This window comes from Sorex fumeus, unplaced genomic scaffold (assembly GCF_029834395.1).
Source record: "Sorex fumeus unplaced genomic scaffold, SorFum_2.1 ptg000131l, whole genome shotgun sequence".
Taxonomy (NCBI): domain Eukaryota; kingdom Metazoa; phylum Chordata; class Mammalia; order Eulipotyphla; family Soricidae; genus Sorex; species Sorex fumeus.
In genome coordinates this window covers 22,531,731-22,552,014 of record NW_026606188.1, presented here as the reverse complement: position 1 = coordinate 22,552,014, position 20,284 = coordinate 22,531,731, and the positions used below count along the sequence as shown (strand labels likewise).

The following is a 20,284-nucleotide window of genomic DNA, read 5'->3' as shown; positions in this document are numbered from 1 at the left end:
GGTGATTTTTGATCTTTATAAACATTTTAGGTGATCCTTGTTTAAGAAAAAACAAGTCAGTAATAAGCAGTGAAATTGGCAGAGAAGAGGGAAGCCCATAGTTAGCACTCTCCCTACCTAACCTGAAAGTCTTCAGAGCAGGCCAGGCTGATTCTAAGCAAACTCAACTGTCCGTTACTCCCATAAATGATCTGTCACCCTAAGCAAACCGATCTTTTTCTCATGAAACTCACTTCTATTCTGCAGTGACTATTGTCTTAAATTTGCCCTTCTTGGAATGTTCTCTTTCTGGTCAACTCAAATCTTATGCTGGTTTTGGGCCACACTGGTGGTGCTCAGGGTTTACTCCTAGCTCTGTGCTCAGGAATTACTACCGGTGGGAGTTGGGGGAACTTATGATTGCCAGGGATCGAACCCGGGTCAGCCATGTACAAGGCAAATGCCCTACCACTGTACCATCTCTCCAGCCCCAGATTTTATCTTTTAAATATCAACTCAAGCTTTTCTGGACAACGGCAGGCAAGATGGGATGAGTCCATGTCCAGCACGGCTCCACATGCTGAGGATGACTCCCAGCACATCATAACCAAGTATGTGCAAGCACCACAGTTCAAATGGACTGGGGGCCAGAGCTATAGAGCAGCAGGTGAAGCACACACCATGCACGCAGCTGACCTGAGTTCTAGCCTGGCTTCACAAACATTCCCGCAAGCTCTGCCGCTGGATGTGGCCCAAACACCCCACCCCCAACCCCATATCCATCCTCCCCCAAAAAATGTACAGACACTGCAATAACAACAAAAGGAAAGGAAAAAACAACTTTAAAATAATTTTAAAACAAAAGGATTTTTTCTCTTGTGGAGGTTTTTTCTGATCACCCTTTATGACTTTTCTCTTTTCTAAAGTCTACCCGCAAACACAAGTACTCAACTCTGCAATGAATTTTTAGCATATTTTCTTTTTTATTTATTTTTGGTTTGGGGGCCACACCTGATAATGCTCAGGGGTTACTCCTAGCTCTGGTTTTCTTCTCTGATTCTTTTCTTTCCCTTTTCCTTCTCTTCCATCTGTTTCAGTGACTTCAGGGTCACACATGCTTGGCTGTGGTACTCACACACTTTGGCTGCTATGCTTTGTACAGTGACCAACACGACTGTGGGCCAGAGCACCACACTATGTGGCAGATCAGGATCCCAGATTGAGACCTGCCTCATTGCATTGGGGCAGCACTGAGGGGTCAAATTCATGGCTTCAAGACTGGAAAAACAGATACTTTTAACCACTGAAACTCTCCCTGGAAGGCTTACTCTAGACATATTTTGTAAAACCCAGAGAACTCATATGTAATCTCCCGAAAGATTCCATAACAATCCATAACAATGTGCATATTCTTAATCTACTACCTTCAATTCATAATTTTTCTCAAGAGCAGAGATAGATCATTACATGGTGAATTCTTACCAATATTTCTACCTCAAATCAGTAGCCTACTATTTTCTAACCAATATTTCTACCTCAAATCAGTAGCCTACTATTTTCTAACCAATATTTCTACCTCAAATCAGTAGCCTACTATTTTCTATCTTAAGATGTAGATTAATTTTGATAATATACCATTGTAAGGTATATCTCGATTAAACTTTCAAAAACAAACTTTCAGAACTAAGTTTTACTGTTACTGGATACTTCTGTTTTTTTTTTTTTTTTGTGTGTGTGTGTGTGTGTGTGTGTGTGTGTGTGTGTGTGTGTCAGAGTTCTCACACACATTCCTGCCTTTGGTTCTTTCGCGCACAAGCTTTCCTGGTCCCAGTTATCAAACCCAGGGTTCTCACACACATTCCTGGCCCATTATTACTTTTAATGCCACTTACATGATCTCAGTAGAAAGAATAAATGACTATGAAGTATTTTACTGCTCTTTATTATTAATTCTTCAGCAACATTTCCAAAATCAATTCATTATTTTTAAATATCACTTACACACATAAACAGATCTTAGATCCTGTTTTTCAAACAGAAGGAACCTCTTGTTTCCTTATAAATATATCCACCTAGATAATTTAGGTAATCCTTAATCAGCAACCACTGAGGCCAGAATTTTCTTGCACATATTTACATAACTTCCATTCATTTGTTTGATCATCATGTTATAAAATACTAAGGGAGGCAAAATGGGAAAGACTGGATCTATCATGAATATGATATAATTAGAGAAAACTTAAAACCATGGATATAAAGATAAGCAGAGGAAATATGAAAATTCCTGTAATTTAAAAATTATAGCAAATTAACTTTCAGTTAAAGGTTATTTTTAAGAAAAATATCAGCTACCCTGCACAACATAACGATACCAATTATTCCTTTATCAGGAAAAAGTTTTACTGTGCAGAACAGTAACATTTTATGAGTATAGTTTAAAGCTCACCTAACTCAAGACTAATCCTGAAGCAGCATACTTCTATGTAGAAAATTTTCATTTACTTGACTTGCTGGCTTTGAGATTACATAACTCTTAATGCATTATTAATTTGAAGGAATTCACAGTACTCTAAAATTTGTACATGGGGCTGGAGTGATAGCACAGCGGGTAGGGCGTTTGCCTTGCACGCGGCCGACCCGGGTTCGATTCCCAGCATCCCATATGGTCCCCTGAGCACTGCCAGGGGTAATTCCTGAGTGCAGAGCCAGGAGTAACCCCTGTGCATCGCCGGGTGTGACCCAAAAAGTAAAAAAAAATAAGTGTATATATTTTTTAAGATTGAATATTTTTATTATAAGATTCCAAATTTAACCTAATTAAAATGCCAAAAATTTCAACAGCACTGAACTTGAAGATGACTTTAAAAGTGCAAATACCTAAAATAATATGACATGAATTAATATAAAGCACAGTTTATCTGGAAATTAGAAGAAAATACACCCAACAAAGGGAACTGCTGCATTTGTCTGCTGATGCTAGAAATTAAATAATAAGCAATTAAACTATAACCAAAAAAGTTGTAGGAGTAATAAAGCTGATTAACAGAGTGGCTATCACTTGCATTAAAATGTCAGCAAAAATGTTAATTTTCATATATTTAAATCATTAACAATATAATTTAGAAGAGACAGCATTTATGACCTGAAATTCAAAATGTGCCAATAGTGTGAAGATAATATCTAACAAACTATTTATTATCCCCAGTATCTATTCTATCCTTCCATTTAGTGAAAGAACTTCCTGGGCATACAGCCAATGAGCTATGGTCCCTAGCAGTTACGTGTGGTTCATGACTAAGTTCTAGAAAAATAAAATGTTAGCATAAATTACATATGGAATTTCCAGAGCATGCCTTTATAAGGAAGTAGTGTGCTATCCACTTCTTCTTTCTCTCTTTTGAAGTCCAGTTTCAGTCACATATATGGCAACACCAAAGAGAATAGCAAAACTTGACAGACAGTGAAATTCTAGATAATGTCATGTTAACAGAGTTGCTTATATCTCTTGAAGCATTCTTGAAGCTTTCTATTTACTCTAGTCACTATATGTATAATCTCTGTTATAGCCATTTAGCCTATACCTATTTTTTTACTAAAGCAGGCAACATTCCATACGGCACAGATGACACCAAATATTATTTCCTGCTCTAGGAAATATAGGACATCTTCTATAGAAAACCTATCACTAGCGCATACCCCAAAAAACAATCATTAAGATAATTACTTGGAAGGGGCCAGAGAAGTATAAAAGGAAGTGTTCTTGCCTTGCATGCAGCCAACCCAGGTTCCATCCCCAATATCCCATATGGTCCCCACACACAGCTAGGAGTGATCCCTGAGTTCAGAATCTAGAGGAAGCCCTGAGCACCAAGAGATATAGTCCAAAAAAGAAAACAAAAGATTACCTGAAGACTGAAGAAAGCATTATTTCAAGCCTGGGAAGATGGCTCAAAAGCTGAAGTACATCCACCGTATGTGGAAGGTTTGGGTTCAATCCCCAGCACAGACTGTGTTCTCTAACATCTTGTGAATAAACCCCAAGCACTGAATTGGGAGTATCCCCAGCCACTGTGGGATACTCCCAAACACCAAAACAAAGAGAAGGTATTTTAAAAATAAATAAATAAAAAGTATTTCAGCAGTATTTAACTTAAGGGCTGAGGGTGCAGCTCAGTCGCAAAGCATCTGCTTTGCACATGTGAGGTCATGGATTGGAAGATCCCAGGATCACACACACAGGTAAAAATAAACATATTTATCTTGTATTAAAGAAAAGAAAATAATGGTCTTCATACATTTGGAGGACATATCATAGAAGAGTAGACTTAGATGACCTTACATTTTGTTGCTGATGCTATTGTTTTGTGGACACACCCAGTGGTGCTTAAAAACTTACTCCTGGCAGGGGCTGGAGCAATAGCACAGCGGGCAGGGCATTTGCCTTGCACAGAGTCGACCTAGGTTCGATTCCCCACATCCCATATGGTCCCCCAAGCACTGCCAGAAGTAATTTCTGAGTGCATGAACCAGGAGTAACTCCTGTGCATCGCGGGTGTGACCCAAAAAAAAAAATAGAACTTACTCCTGACTCTGCACTCAGGGATCACTTCTGGCGGTGCTAGAGGAACCATATGTGGTACCTGGGAAGGAACTTGGGTCAGCAGCACCCAACCCTAAGGATTCGGTCCTTAGACTTACATTACCTTAAAAAGTTACAGAAAAAATTCACTCCAAGTTCATTACATACAATTAGCAGGAATTGTCTTAAATACAGACAGAATTGTCTTAAATACAGACAGAAAAATCAGATCCACTCTTGATTCCTTGATGCTTATAATATAGTAAGGAAAAGCAGATTAAACAGTTGAATAATAAATTGTGACAAGTCTTCAGAATGAAATATAAAACAGGATAAAAGAAATGATGGACACTGATCTAGGCAGACAAAGTGCTTCATAAGCTAAAATGTGTAGAACAAGCTTAAAGGAAACAAACTTCCTTAAGAATCACAATTTCCAGGTTCTACAAGAAAGTTGATGCTACACAAAATTTAAAAATAAAAAAAAAACAGACTGGAGAAAATAATTGTGGCTAATTTACGTAGAGTCCTGAAAAAAACACATTAGGGATTTTGAAAAATCTAAAGGAACTAAAATTGTAAAAGGAAAGCTATCAGATTTGCTTTCGGTTTTTAGGGGGCCAGATAACTGATTTTGTGTGTGTTTGTTTTCTTAAAAGGGTGCAGAGAGGGAGAAACAGGTAGTTTGTATAATACTACAAGTAAGAAAGACTAAAGCTAACAGCAGTAAAACATTTAAAAACAAAACATAAAAAAAAAATCCAGGAGAAAAAATTGTTAGGACTTGTGGGGGAATGGATATGACAGAAAAGAGAAAGGAGTTTTCAAGGATGCTCCCCGTATGCTGACCACTCTTTCAACTGGAGGACGACAGACCTGGCTAAAGTGGGGGCATCTTCCGTTTTGGACATGAGGCTGAAATGTGTGTAAAACTGAACAATGGTTCGCAAAACAATCCAGATCCTAATCCTATGATTGTTACTGGATGTGGCAGAAAGAAATCTGCTGCTGTGAATAAATTAGCAAATTAACTCCTGAGATGGAAAGATAAATCTACTACATGTAATCTCAGGTCTCCTTCTAAAAGGGAGTGAAGAAAATGTGACTACAGAGAAAGAAAATAGGGTGACAGAAGCAGAGACTGGTATGAGATGCTCTGAAAGAGGGAGGGCCCGAAGTCAGGAAACACAGGAGGGCCGATATAACTTGTGAAAAAGGCTTAAAAATGAGTTCTCCCTCAGCCTGCAGAACTCAGTCAGAGCCTGGTATACACTGCTATGCCATTATGTGCTATCCTGTTACACAAGCAGTAAGAAATGACACAAGATTTCCTTGCAACAGCCAAGTGGTTAGTCAAGAGCTAGTTGGATCTGAATGAAGAGGATGTCTGGACTGAGACTTAGAGCCTAGTCACTGACAGGAATTGGAACTACAGACTTAAAGGGACTTGAACAGAGAAAATACATAGAATCAAAGAACAGGATTTTTCGGGGCGCTCCAAAATCACAAAAGAAGCAGAAAAGCTGACAAAAAAAGACCATAAAAAAAAATTATTGCACACCCACCACTTTGTCAGCAGAGAAGAGACCAAGCATCACATCTCTGCAAGAACAGAATGCTGCTCAAGCTTCTTCTCCGATGGACTGGTCTGGGCTGAGAACTCCAAGGGGGTGGCAGATTCCCCTTTCTGCCTGAAGGCACAGCAGCCCACAGTCATACAGGACACTGTCCAACAAAGAAACAGCCCAGTTCCACAACTTGGACTTCATTAAACTGCCAAACCACCAATTCCTTCCGAATCTACAGCTCCTGGAAACCTCAAACTTCACAGTACTGTCAGCTCAGTAGTAAGTATCACAGCAAACCTGATTGGAAAGTTGCAGATAAACCTAGCAAGCTCAGTGAGCCTAAATAACAGAGTCTTAGTTAGCTCTAACCAGCATATTAGCTCCTCAGACCTTAATAACATCACTGTGAAATATAACTATTAACACAAATTGATACTTATTGGCCTAAGTTTTTATAATTCCATTTGCCTTCATTTAACAAACAAATTTAGTTGTGCCTGCAGGAGGGCAGGTTGAGGTGGTAAGTGGGAGACTGCAACACTGGTGGAGAGATCACATTGATGGTGGGATTGGTGTTGAACATTTAATGCCTAAAACAACTATTATGAACAACTTGGCAAATCATGGTGTTAGAATTTAAAAAAAAATTTGATTTTAAATTGGAAAGCTATAAGGTGCTTCAAGAGTTATGAAAAAAAAAAACAAGGGCCAAGGAGATAGCTCTAAGTGATGGAGCAAATGCATAAATGTGAGGCCTTTAATACCCTGGCAATGACAAGGAACCCCTATTACTGCCGGATACAGCCTGAGTGGACCCCAAGTGTCACTGGGACCTAAACTGCAGGATCAAACACAATTTTCAAGCTTGCACTACAGACCCCCCAGTCCCTGAGCATTGGGCAAGAGCACAAGAAACAACAATCCCAGTAATAATAAAGAAAAATAAGAGTGGGATGGGGGAGGGGGGTGCTGGCACACTCAGTGATGTTCAAGAGGTTACTTCTGGCTCTACACTCAGGAATCACTCCTAGTGGTGCTCAGGGGATAATATGGGATGTCAGGGATCAAACCTGGATCAGCCATATCCAGAGCAAATCACTGTACTATCACTCAGGCCCCAAGTCTAGGGTTTTAACTCAGCAGCTGCGCACTTGGCTGGTGTGTGTAAGGCCACGGACTCAATCCTCACCACCACCAAATGAAAAGAAAAAAGGCATAGTAGGATTTCTGAAAGTCAAAGTACTGGTCAAGTGAGTGATGGAAATGCTACTGAGACTTTTGAGATAAAGATGAGAGATGCCCTCTACTGACTCTAACAACAGATGTCTCAGAACAAATCATTGCTAACAAGAGATAACAAAATGAGGACAGCAAGTGCAAACAATTCTCTCAGGAAATGTGGGTGTAAAAATAAGAAAGACACGGATTCAGAGGATGATCCAAGAGAGAACTTTAGGATGAAAAATACTTATATTTATAACTTATATTTACTTATATTTAAAACAACTCTCAGAAGACTGCGCAATCTTTCTTTGCTGCCCACAACCTTATTAATAGTTATCAAACCTGTAGGTTTTAATAAACTACATAAGGATCACAGGATCATAGTAGTTTTCATTTTCTCAGGAATCAAGCTGGATCTTTTCCAGTAAGAAGTTTAAAAGGTCATTTATACCTTTTTCTGTGAACTGTCCATCGGCAATGCTTGCATTTTCTTTTACTGAATCCTTAGCATAGCTCTTAATATTTTTAAAGCATTTATAGTTTAAGATAGTTTGGGCCAGAGAGAGTACAAAGATTAAGGTGCTTGTCTTGCATGTGGCCAACCCATGTTTGATCACTGGTCCTGCATATGGTCACCTCAGCATAGCCAGGATTGATCCCTGAGCAAGGAGGTCTGAGCAAGGGTGAAGCCCTGAGCACTCCTGGGTGTGACCCCAAACAGAAAAAGTTTAACCATAACTCAGTAATGTGATCTGCAAATAATTTTTAATACTTTGTCATTTTACAGTGGTTTTAAAATAAAGACCTTTCCCATCCCAAACTTAATCAGATCTCTTCAATGATTTCTTCTATTACATTTTTGTCTGCTTTCCTACGTTTTTAATCTCTGATCCCATTTGAAATTCATCTTGGCAAATATACAGTGATAGGATTATCAAGATAAATTCTAGATAGCCTGATGTCCCAACAATACCTTCCCTCCCATTTTGAAATACTACCTTTTTTGGTATAATTCAAAGGACTGTATGTATTTGGGGCTAATTCTAGAAATCTTTCCCCCAAGTTTAGATTAACTCCAGGACCTCACATAAGGAATCACAAAGTCACATTTCTAGTCCCCAGTTTTTTTGGTTCTTTTTTTTTTTGTGCTTTTTGGGTCACAACCAGTGATGCACAGGAATTACTCCTGGCAGTGCTCGGGGGACCATATGGGATGCTGGGAATCGAACCTGGGTCGGCCATGTGCAAGGCAAACGCGCTACCCTCTGTGCTATTGCTCCAGTCCCCCCAGGTCTAATTCTTTATTTACTTTCCTGTTTTATGTATAACTTAATGAGTAAGTGAAAACTAATGTCTAATTAATATGTAAATCCTTAGGCTGTACAGGAATCAGATGAGACACTCATCATTGCTTCTTGTAGTTTAGTTCTATTTGGGCCACAGCCAGCATTCAGAGCCTACTTCTAGCTCAGTTCTGGAGACTATTCCTGAAAAAGCTCTGGAACAGACCCAGGCTCACTGCAAGCAAACACTTAACTGCCATCCTCTCTCCAGTCCCAGGCCTCATCATTATTTTCCTTTCTCAACGTTTTTCTGGCTCTTTTTGTCTGCTTTTTTTTTTTTCATATGAACTTCAGAATCTGCTAATCTGTTCCAGAAATAACAACACTGGAATGTTTAGTAAAACTGTGCTTACGGGCTGGAGCAATAGTACAGCGAGTAGGGTGTTTGCCTTGCACGCAGCCAACCCAGATTCGATTCCCAGCATCCCATATGGTCCCCTGAACACTGCCAGGAGTAATTCCTGAGTGCAGAGCCAGGAGTAACCCCCTAAGCATCACCGGGTGTGACCCAAAAAGAAAAAAAAAAAAACTTGTGCTTAATTTATAAAGGTAAAAGGTAAAGGCCCTCCCATTGTTCGTCAATTTGCTCGAGCGGGCCCAGTAACGTCTCCATTGGAGACTTTGTTGTTACTGTGTCTGGCATATCGAATACGTCACGGGGAGCTTGCCAGGCTCTGCCGTGCGGGCGGGATACTCTCGGTAGCTTGCCGGGCTCTCCGAGAGGGGCGGAGGAATCAAACTCGGGTTGGCCATGTTGGCCAGCTTAATTTATAATGTAGGCAAAATCATCTTCTCAATGCTGACTTTTTAATTCATTTAAGTTTTTCTTTGTGCACCTGTATTGCCCAAAACCTTTTCTAAACTCTAGACTCCTTTCTCTTTGTTGTTGCTTTGCTACTGAGATGATCAGGGGCCATATTCATTTGGTAGAGGCTTTTCCCAGGGCTCTACACCTGGTTGGCAGTGTTCACACTCAACACTGTGGTACTCCTCAGGGGCTGAATGCTGCTTGTCAATACTTTTAGTTGTGGTGCTTACACACACTTGGTTCTGAGAGACAGCCTGCCAGGGTGGCACTCACACACGTGGAGTGCTACTAAGGATCAGTCATGGTCTCACACCTGCACAGCAGGTACTCGATCACTGTGACCTCTCAGAACATTCGGGGGAGGAGCAGTGTTCAAGGAGTCCAGGGGTCACTCCCCTGAAATTCTCAACTCCTAGCCAACTGGGCCACTTGACCAATGCGAGGATCCAAGGATACAACATCAAATACCATTGGGAACTGAAGGGCCTCAGAATGACAGTACTGGGGACCAACTGGTGACAGGGACCAAAAACCCTGCACTATCTCCCTAGTCCTTCTAAACATTTTTAAAGGATAAAATGTATACAGGGAAATCAATAGTCTGAGAACTCTGAATTACAGATATCTATTTATATGATATAGTTTGAGCTACAGAATCATAAAAAAAAAAAATTCTAAGTATCACAGTGGTGGAAAATAGAGCACAGTACCAAAATTGAAGGATAGAGGTTTAAAGTATGTACAAGGATCGATCAGACTCTCCACTTACCATTCTTTTCAGATTCCTTTAACCTATCTTTCTGTGAAGAAAGTGAACTGAGAGTCAACAGAAACAAAGATACTGCACAGTACGTATGAGCCATCAGAGTGAAAACATTCCATAATATTAGCACAACTATGGGAGCTCAACTCATTGATTTCAGACACAGTAGTAGAATCCTAAAAGTATATGATAATTTTTTTGGGGGGGGGGAGGTCACACCCAGCAGTATCAGGGGACCCACCTGGGGGTACGGGGATCAAATCCACGTTGGCCACATGCAAGACATGTACTATCCCTCAGGCCCTGTGATGAATACTTTTTTGTTCTGAGTCACAACCAGCAATGCTCAGGGGTTACTCCTAGCTCTGCACTCAGGATTTACTCCTGGAAACTTTAGGGGACCATATGGGATGCCTTCAAATGCACTACCCACTATATTATGGCTTCCCCCCTCACCCCCAGCCCCCACCGTGATGAATTCTAGAAATTAAAAGCTTCAAGGGGCCAGAGCAATACTCAGGCTGATAGGGTGCTTGCTTTGTAAGCAGCTGCCCCATACATAAAGAGTCAGTAGCAAGCCCTGAGCACTGCTGGATATGGTCCAAAATCCAAAATCAAAACAGAAAAAAAAAATAATTAAAGGGCCCAAAGATTTCTAACAATGATGTTTGGAGTTTTTCCCACATGATGTGGCCAGTTTCCCTGTCCATCCATCAAATGATTAAGTTCCACCTAAATGTTCACAGAGTTTCCAATCAGTTTCATAACGACTCATGTTTACATGTAACTAGATTTGGCTGGGGAAAGAGAACTTAGAGCTGAGCTCATGCTTCACCTGCAGGAGTTCCAGAGTAATTCAGTATTCCAGGGTTCCCCAAGAACCACTAGGAGCCACCCCTTAGCATGATGCTAAGACTAACTCCGCTGGGCACTGTAGGAAAAGCCCCCCAAATTAAAAAAAAAAAATCATCAGACATTTGAAAATATTGAATGTAAACAGAAGGCTAAAGCAAAAAAATTTTGATGAGACAAGGGAAAAAATTTTCAAAACAAATATTAAGAGAGACTGTATTCATGAAATACATTTTTAAAGTAAAAATAAAAAAAGAAACTAAATATACTACTTAAATAACTGATAGGAGAAAAACTAGTTCAACTCCCCAAGAAAGCAGAAGAAAAAACAGAGAAACAAAAGGAAAGGTAAGATTAGAGATGGAATCAGAAAGCATAACATTCACCTAAAAAAGGTTTCAGTGATGGAGATGGCTCAAAAGGAACACATGCTTTGTACACGGGGGGAGGCAAGGTCCGATCTCTAGCACTGCACAGTACATACACACACATACACACACACACACGCACTTGACCACAGAGCACAGAACCAGAAGTAGATCCCAAGCAACACCATTGAACCCACCCCCTCCAAAAAAAAAAAAATCATGAAAAAAAACAATGATAGGGCAGAAGAGATAGTACAGTAAATAGTGCATTGACTTGGCACGAAGGTGACCCAGGCTCGAACCCTGGTATCCCAAGCACTACTAGGAGTAAATTCTGAATGCAGAGCCAGGACTAACCCCTGAGCACCGCTAAGTAAGGCCCCCCAAAAAAATAAAATAAAAATAAAGAACAATGAAAACTAAAAGAAATTAACAATACAAAAACATTTACATAGTGCAGGAGAGTACAGGGGTTAAGGTCCTTGTCTTGCATGCAGCAATCAATATTTGATCCCAGCACCACATGACCCCCAGAGCACCACTGCGTTTAGCCAACCCCTGAGAACACTCCGACATAGCCCCTGTGATGGACGACTTCCCCTCATTCCCCCTGTTCCTCCGGAGCCTAGAAGTCATGTCCAAGAAATGCCTCTGGTGCCAAATATGCTCATTAATCAACCATGATCCAAAGATTAATATAAATCTCAAAAGAGATCAGCGAGCTGCAGAGGTGCCTCCAGACCCCAAAGTCACCATCCAGTTAAAAATTTAACACCAGCTGTATCACCCCATCAAAATTTTACAATTCCTGGAAGAGGTGACTGACACGTCATACTCTACACCACTGAAGTAGCAGGAGTAGCACACAACAACGGATGGGATGTAGAGTAGAAGGCAACCTATCTCAACTAAAAATATATTAACACACAGGCTTAACCTGTAACAAAACATTAGTAATCCCTTATACAAGAGTTTAATGGCTCCAGGGTGAGATACAACAATTTTCACATGCTTTCTTTTAAGGAAATCTTTTTTGACCATTTCTAGTGAATAATCATAACAAGCTATACAAAATAAATTATTTAGGGCCTGCTATTGGGGCAGGCTTAGGTGATGGTTGGGGAAACTGGCTAGGGATATTAGCCGGGATGGTCGAGTGCAAGGCAAACATGCCTCACCCACTGTACTATCACTCTGGCCAGTTAAGGTATATTTTCTAACCCCCAAAATAACCTAAGCAGGGTGAGGGGTGGAATCAGAACATAGGTAAAAGGATCAGTTTCAGAGAAAGAGGTAGGATATTACCCCAATTATAACAGAATGTGTAAAGATAAATAATTGCCCCATGAACAATTGGGGTTTGAACTGTAATTGTTTAATTGTTCAAACACACAAAGATAATAAAATTTTCCCCTTTAGTGGGTTCCACATTTAGGATCCAATCAACTAATATGCAAATTTCCAACTGGAGGGAAGAGTTGGGACCACAAAGCAATCACTGTCTCTTAATTCTGAATATAGATAAGCACATGGTGGAGAAATAACACAGAGGGTAAGGTGCCTGCCTTGCACACAGCTGATCTGGGTTCAGTCCTCAGCACCACCCCCAGAGCAAAAAGTCAGAAGTCCTAAGCACAGCAAGGTGTGACCCCAAAACAACAATCCGATGAACTAGAAAAATATTTAGGGAACACCAGAGGGTAACGACACTGTTTCTGGAAGGTATCTACCGAACTGATTGTTTACAGAGAATAGACCCCCCCATGCTACCAGTCGGCCTAGTCCAGAAATTAATCTGTTAAAAAATGCAGGTATGCTAGTTTTGTGACTAAAATCCCCAGGCTTTCAAGGAGTCAGGATGGGCTACCTCCCCCACCACCCTGCACTTGCAAAAGTCCTGTCAGTCACGCACATGCCACAAAAAAGCCACCCAGTTAAAAATTTAACTCCAGATATATCACCTCATTAAAAACTTTGGACTTTCTGGACCACCTCAAACTCTATGACACTATTAAACCAAGAGCAGCACACCAGATTGGATGGGGTGTAATGTAGAAGGCATCGAATCTCAATGAACAAATTATCAACACAGAAGGCTTACTTAACCTATAACAACATTTTAGCAATCTCTTATACAAAAGCTTAACAGCTCCATGGTGAGATACACAATCTTCACTTTCTTCTGAGGAAACATTTTTTGGTCAATCTTTTAGCAAATTGTAATAAGCAATTTAAAATTAATTACTGAGGGCCTGCTACAAGGGCAGGCTCAAGGGGTGGTTGGAGAAAAATTGGAGATGGTGGTGGAAAGTTGCAACAGTGTTGGAATTTGTGTTGGTATGTTGAATGTCTGTAACAAATAATCATAAACAACTTTGTAAACCACAGTGTTTATATAAGGTGTAAGGGGAAAACAAAATTTTAAAAAAAGGAAAAGTTATGCCTTAAATATTTTTGAAGATTATGTGAAAATAGCTTTCAAAACTATCAGTCTTTTCACTATTTTGTTAAAAATAATACACACATTAAAAGTGAAATTGCTTCTGCAATTTAAAAAAAAGAATAAAAAACTATTTAGCAATCTCTTAACCTTGGACCTGTGCGAAGCATTTCCACTTTGAAAAAAAACAAGGTGAGTAAAAATGTTTTCAAAACTATACTTAAAATGCGAGAAAAATGAACCAAACCTAACATTTTTAACTTGTTTATTTTATAAAGCAATCTGCTTAAAATATTTATTTCTTCTTTCATATAACACAGAAAAATGTTATTTCCCAAACAACAAAGCACTCTACTAGTTTGTTCTCAACTGGAGTAACAATAATAAATTTTTTTTTTTTGCTTTATGGGTCACACCCGCCAATGCACAGGGGTTCCTCCTGGTTCTGCACTCAGGAGTTACTCCTGGCTGTGCTCAGGGGACCATATGGGATGCTGGGAATCGAACCCGGGTCGGCCGCGTGCAAGGCAAACGCCCTACCCGCTGTGCTATCTCTCCAGCCCAATTGTTATTTATTTTAATCAAAGAGGGGAAGCACCTAGTAATTTGGGGCCTTGTCATAATACAGAATGAAGAACAGAACATTTGTTCGTTTTCTCTGAAACAGCAGATATTACTACTTTACAGTAATAAAAAAAAAAAACACTTCCACCACCAACTAAAGAGCAGAACTAAGGTTCTCAGTTTAAAAAAAAAAAACTTAAATTATATATACAGAAATATTTAGAAGAAAAAATGCAAACTATGCAAATCTGCCAGCTAAACAGAACAAAATCTTATTGTGAATGGGTAAGCACTAGTTTGAGAATCAGCAATATCAACATCATCACACAAGCTATAATATCTCAATCTAGTCCTCTAAATCAAAATCAGCATTTCATGGGGGGAAGAGAGAGTGGCTTGGGCCACACCAGCAGGTCTGCCGATCGAATCACTGTTTGTCACAGTAAAGGCAAGCGTCTTTACTCCTATACTACTTCTCCAGCAAAATCTGCATTTGATATGTACATTAAAGTCTACTAAGGAGACCCGGGGTCACCCAGTAGTACAGTGCCTACTTGAGCGGCTGTGAGTTCAATCCCCTCCCTCCGTCATGCCATATGCCAATAGGGATCCTGCCATCTGTGGTGCCCAGCATGACAGAAAGTGTTTCTCTCAGGTACACCGCAACCAAATGTTTGCAAACAACCCAAATGAAGTGTGAGCTCCACCTCCACTGACATCCAGTAAAGGAGTGCAATCCACACAAACACCACAACCAAGCGTGCAAGCCCTAGCCATAGCAACAACGAAATAGGTGAGGGAAATATATTAATTTCTTGGGACTGGAGCGATAGTACGGTGGGAAGGGCGCCTGCCTTACTTGCAGTAAATCCCAGATTTGATCTTCAGCATCAGAAATGGCCCCCCTCACACCGCCATGAGTAATTCCAGAGTGCAAAGCTAAGAGTAACCCCTGAGTATCACCAGGTGTGACCCAAATAAAAAACAAAAAAATATTTTTTCTGAACCATCACTGATAAGACATACTATCATTCAGAGAGGAAAAATGAGCTCCTCTGTGAACATATGCCACTACTTTACGTTGAAGATCACAAGCCAAAATATTCACTTTTTTACTTATAAAACAAAAGCTTAGAGGGCTGAAGTGATAAAACCGGTAGGCAGAGTATGTGCCTTGAAGAATGTTAAACAACAACAACCTACATATGCATCCTAGCTTTACCATAATAAAAAAAAGCTATAAAAAATAACAAGATATAATTTTATTGAACAAACCTGTACATTTACTTCTAAATAGTGGAGATGAGTCCTACTCAAACCTCAACAGGTTTATTAATTATCAGAAAAGATCTTGTGAAAATGTAAATTTTAATTCAGCAGATCGACATAGGGCCCTAAATTATGCCTTTCACACAAATTCCTTGGGAAAGCCAAATTGCCAAATTTATAATCAGAGCACATTACTATGTATCAAGCTTTTTAAAAAATAAAACAAAACAAAAGCTTACAATGCTTAAATGGCCATGGTTTGAAAAGTTCTAATCTTGAAAATGTTCCTAATTAAAATCCAACTGAGTGACCCAGTATTTTCCATTCATCTCTTAGGGGGGAAGGAGACAAGCTACCAAGCATTGCTCAGAGGGCTCATGGGCCACAACCTGCGACACTAATTCTTCTTCTATTCATAGTAATTATTTCTAATTTTCTTCACGGTTCAATGTTTCAGTCCAGTGGTGCGGCTCTGCTCAGACCCAGCAGACTGGAGCTCTCCCTGGCAGTGCTCAGGAGGCAATGGGGAGCCAGAGGATGCTGGGAATTGGAAACAGAACTTGGTGCCAGGCACTGTCCAGCCTTCTGAGCCCCCTCCCCAGCCCATCTCCAGCTTCATCCTTCATATGAAGGTGATGTCTCTGAATCACCTACACATTAATGGAGCCAATCTCTGTATCTCCAGTCTAATCATGTGACCCAATCTTAAATTCAAATGTTTAACTACCTGAGACATCTCTAACCCTTGTTAAATCTCCACTGCTATCACCAACCAACTGAATTTATCAAAATCTACCACCTTTAGAAATCAGCTTTTTCAGTCTCACATTCATCTTGTTACCAGCATGAGCTACCTGTTTTCCCAAACCATACCATACCTTATATCCATGCCTCCCATCAAGAACAACTAATCTCATCTTTTAAACATTCCTTGTTTTATCTCCTTCCTTTCCAATATCAATACTATTTGAAAATGGATGCTGATCTGGTTTCCATAGTAACTAATCAATCTTACGTCCAATCGCATTTTACCCCTCAAGTCTATCCTCCACACACTAGTATAATCTCTGCAAGCATGGCTTGATACCAGTCCTCTACTCAAATTCACCAACAAGTCTCCATTATCTTTAAACAAAACAATTTTTTATTCATTTCTTTTTCATCTCTCTATTATCATCTCTGCTGCAGGAATCATATGGTGCCAGGGATCAGACTGAGGGACCCACACATGCAAGACATGCTCTACCACTTGATCCCTTAACCTTGGGCTTAACTTGCCCTTAACATGGGCACTTGCCCTGTTAAACTACTGAAGCTCCCTGACAAAGTCAGTCTCTGAAGCCTCTGTGTGTTTGCATAGACAGTAATTCCCTTTGCTTAAAATACCCTTCCTGACACCACAGTGCCAGAGAGCTCTCCAGGCCCCAACTGGGCCATTTTCACCCAGATGGAGCAGGTGCAGTCTCGCCGCCCACTCCAGATGGAATCCCAGTGATCAAGAGCTTCCACAAGCAAGGTCCAGGTATGCATGTTCCAGGAATGAATCTCCATGCTGCTTGGCAGCAGAGGACCTGGGCTGTCCTCCCCGGGTCCTCACCCAGAAGACAGGCTGTTTTGTCACGCCCATAAATTGCCTCCAGGCACCATTTTAGCACACCAACAGCCCTGGCCCAGAGATGCACAATTGAATCCCAAGATGGATTAGTGCCCTACAGCGATGTCTCTGGAACCCAACCATTTACAATCTAGAATTGCAGAAGCGCACAGCAGCAAAAGCAGTCGTATGAGCTCTCAGATATTCAAAATGAGCAATGGAAAATAAATTATCTAGCGTCTGCCCCTGGCAGGCAGGCTTAAATGGTGTTGGGAAAATCTGAGCAGAACATAATGCCCAAAAGTAGACAGAGAATATTGGGGAAATTGTCTGCAGAGGCAGGGTGAGGACTGGGATAGTGGAGGGGAGGGGATACTGGGAACACTGGTGGTGGAAAATGTGCACTGGTGGAAAGATGGGTGTTTGATCATTGTACGGCTTAATCTCAAACAAGAAATCTTTGTAACTCTATCTTAACGGTGATTCAATAAAATCAAATAAAAAAAATTTTAAATAAAATAAAATGCCCTTTCTAAGCTAAGTACTAAGCTGCTTTAATATTCTACTCAAGTAACACAAACTTTAAAATGTCTTTTCTAATCACCTCAAGGCAGGTAACACCACAAACTGTGTGCCTTTTACAGTGTTTTTCCTATGCATACCTCTATTCTAGCACTTACAAGACTGTATTATACATGCTGCTTTATTCATCTCCTCCATTCGATTGAGCTCATCAATTAGTCCTATTAAGAACAGAAAGTCCAATATATGGTAGGTTCTCAATGTTTTCTGAGTATCTTGAAATATAGTCATGAATAATTACTATGGCAACAAATTAAACAATAAACAACTTCCAATAACTCTCTAAGGTAATAAAAAAAATTCTCTACTTAGATTTAATAGAACTTCATAAAATTTCACAGAACAGAAGTTCAAAATATCCAAGGTGTTCACTTAATTACCCAAAATCCAAAGGTATTTGTTAAAAATATTAGAAACAATCCCTTCTAAATCTTGTTTTAAATTGAGATAAACTGATTTCATTGAGTAGAATGTTAGACAAATAAAAGCATTACTCTTCTCCAAGGGCTAAAGGAAGGAAATAGTGTTGTAAAATGATTTACACCGTGTTCAGGAGATCTTGGTTTGCACTCTTCTACTTACTACTACATGACCTTGAGTATCAGTGAGTATTTCGAAGCCTCAGTTTCTTCATCGGAAAACATCAAATTGCTTATCCCCAACAGACTGTTTAAAATATTCAGCTATGACTGACAGCATTTCGATAAACTAGGAAATGCTAAATGAATATAGATTATTGTGTTAGCTTTTACTCCAATTTCTGCCAAAGATTTCTGTAGTGTATATTTTAATTAAATTTCATGGATTAATCCAGCCTTTCATATCTACTCCATCTATCCAATGACTTCTCATAAATAAAATTAAGTTCCAGAATCACTGGGGCATAAAGACTTTTAGTATATGGTTGAGGTGTTTAATGATACCTAATTTATTAATAATCTGTTAAGTACTTAAAAATTGGTTATTTTATAAATCTCAAAGTAACTCTCAAGGTAAGTTGTTGGTACAGTCATTTAAACTTCAGCTCCATTACAAAAAAATTTAATTAACTGGAGGACAAAAATCAGCAGGGAATATCTAGAGAATTTCTTTTAACTGTTTATATTGAATTCTGACTACTGATAAACTTTGGTTCACTATAAACTAATGTGAAAGTTGAAGTCACCATTACAAACCAAGATTTCCCCCCCCCCACCACCACCACCACCAAAATTTCTGGCTTATTTCCCATTATGCTTGCGGGTTTATTAATCAGAAGAGAAATTTTGCTCCATTTTTCTAAACTAAAAAAGTGATCGAGCATGTTAGTTCTGCTCTCAGCAATACGTTTGTTATATGGAAATTATAGAGGTTATGAGCTATATTAGGGAGAACTGTTTTCAGTCTCTTCTGCAATAGTAATAAAAATAGGACTTCTTAACCTTCAAAGGGCCAAACTCCTTTTAAAAAAAAGAAAAAAGAAAAAAGAAAAAAGAAAAACCAAAATCTACTACAAAAGTCAGCACTTCGGTACCTGATTGTGGTAACAAGGCCAAAATCCAAGACGAAGCCCTTTATTGCACATCGTGTTCCAACATCGTGGGCAGCCCCATCTTGCGACCTCTCCAGATTGGCTGCTCCTGCTCTCTCTACTGCAGAGAGAACTTCAATTAGAGAAATTCTGATGCCCATAAATCTAAAATGGATACTCCCCTCATTGGAGGCAAGGAAGGTAAGAATCACTAAAAAGATTCAAGTTAGAGGAGGTTTCAAGTAAGTCTTAAGTGGCTTGAAACCGCTATAATACAGGCAGCTGAGAGTCTTATGCAACATTCTATTTACCTAAAAAAAACAAAAAACAAAAAAAAAACCTCAAGGAAAGAATGGCAGCAATTATTAAGATAACCTGAAAAAATATAGGTTATATAATCAAATTCTTCATTAGTTTTAAGTAGACCTTATAACTATAATACAAACTTATAGCTGACCATTCATACTCATGATTCTTATGAGAAATGCAAGCAAGAAAAAACCTAGGACACATTACCAACTCTGCATGCCCTAATAAAATTCATTTAAAAAAAAAAGTTTGGTTAAAAATCACCAATTAGGAAGGCGTAATTTCCCTGCTGACTTAAGCCTAGCTGCCCAAGCAAGGCTTCAGAAAAATGTCTTTATCTACAATAAGAGCATAGGCAAAAGGAGCAGAGGCTATGGCGGTCTTCCTAGTGACACTTCTCAGTCACATAAATGGGGTATGTTTGTGGGATAGACTGCCAACAAGTTACTGAAAGAAGAGAAATAAAACAGCAAAAACCTGAAAAATGCAAAGGTCAAAGTCTTCATGTGTTTTACTATGTTGTAAAAGGTAA

General features: G+C 39.6%; 1 protein-coding gene across 1 annotated transcript in view; it reads right to left on the bottom strand.

The window, feature by feature from the left end:
- Nucleotides 1-20,284, bottom strand: part of RSBN1 (round spermatid basic protein 1) — a 49,594-nt gene that overhangs the window by 16,214 nt on the left and 13,096 nt on the right. The window lies entirely within an intron of this gene.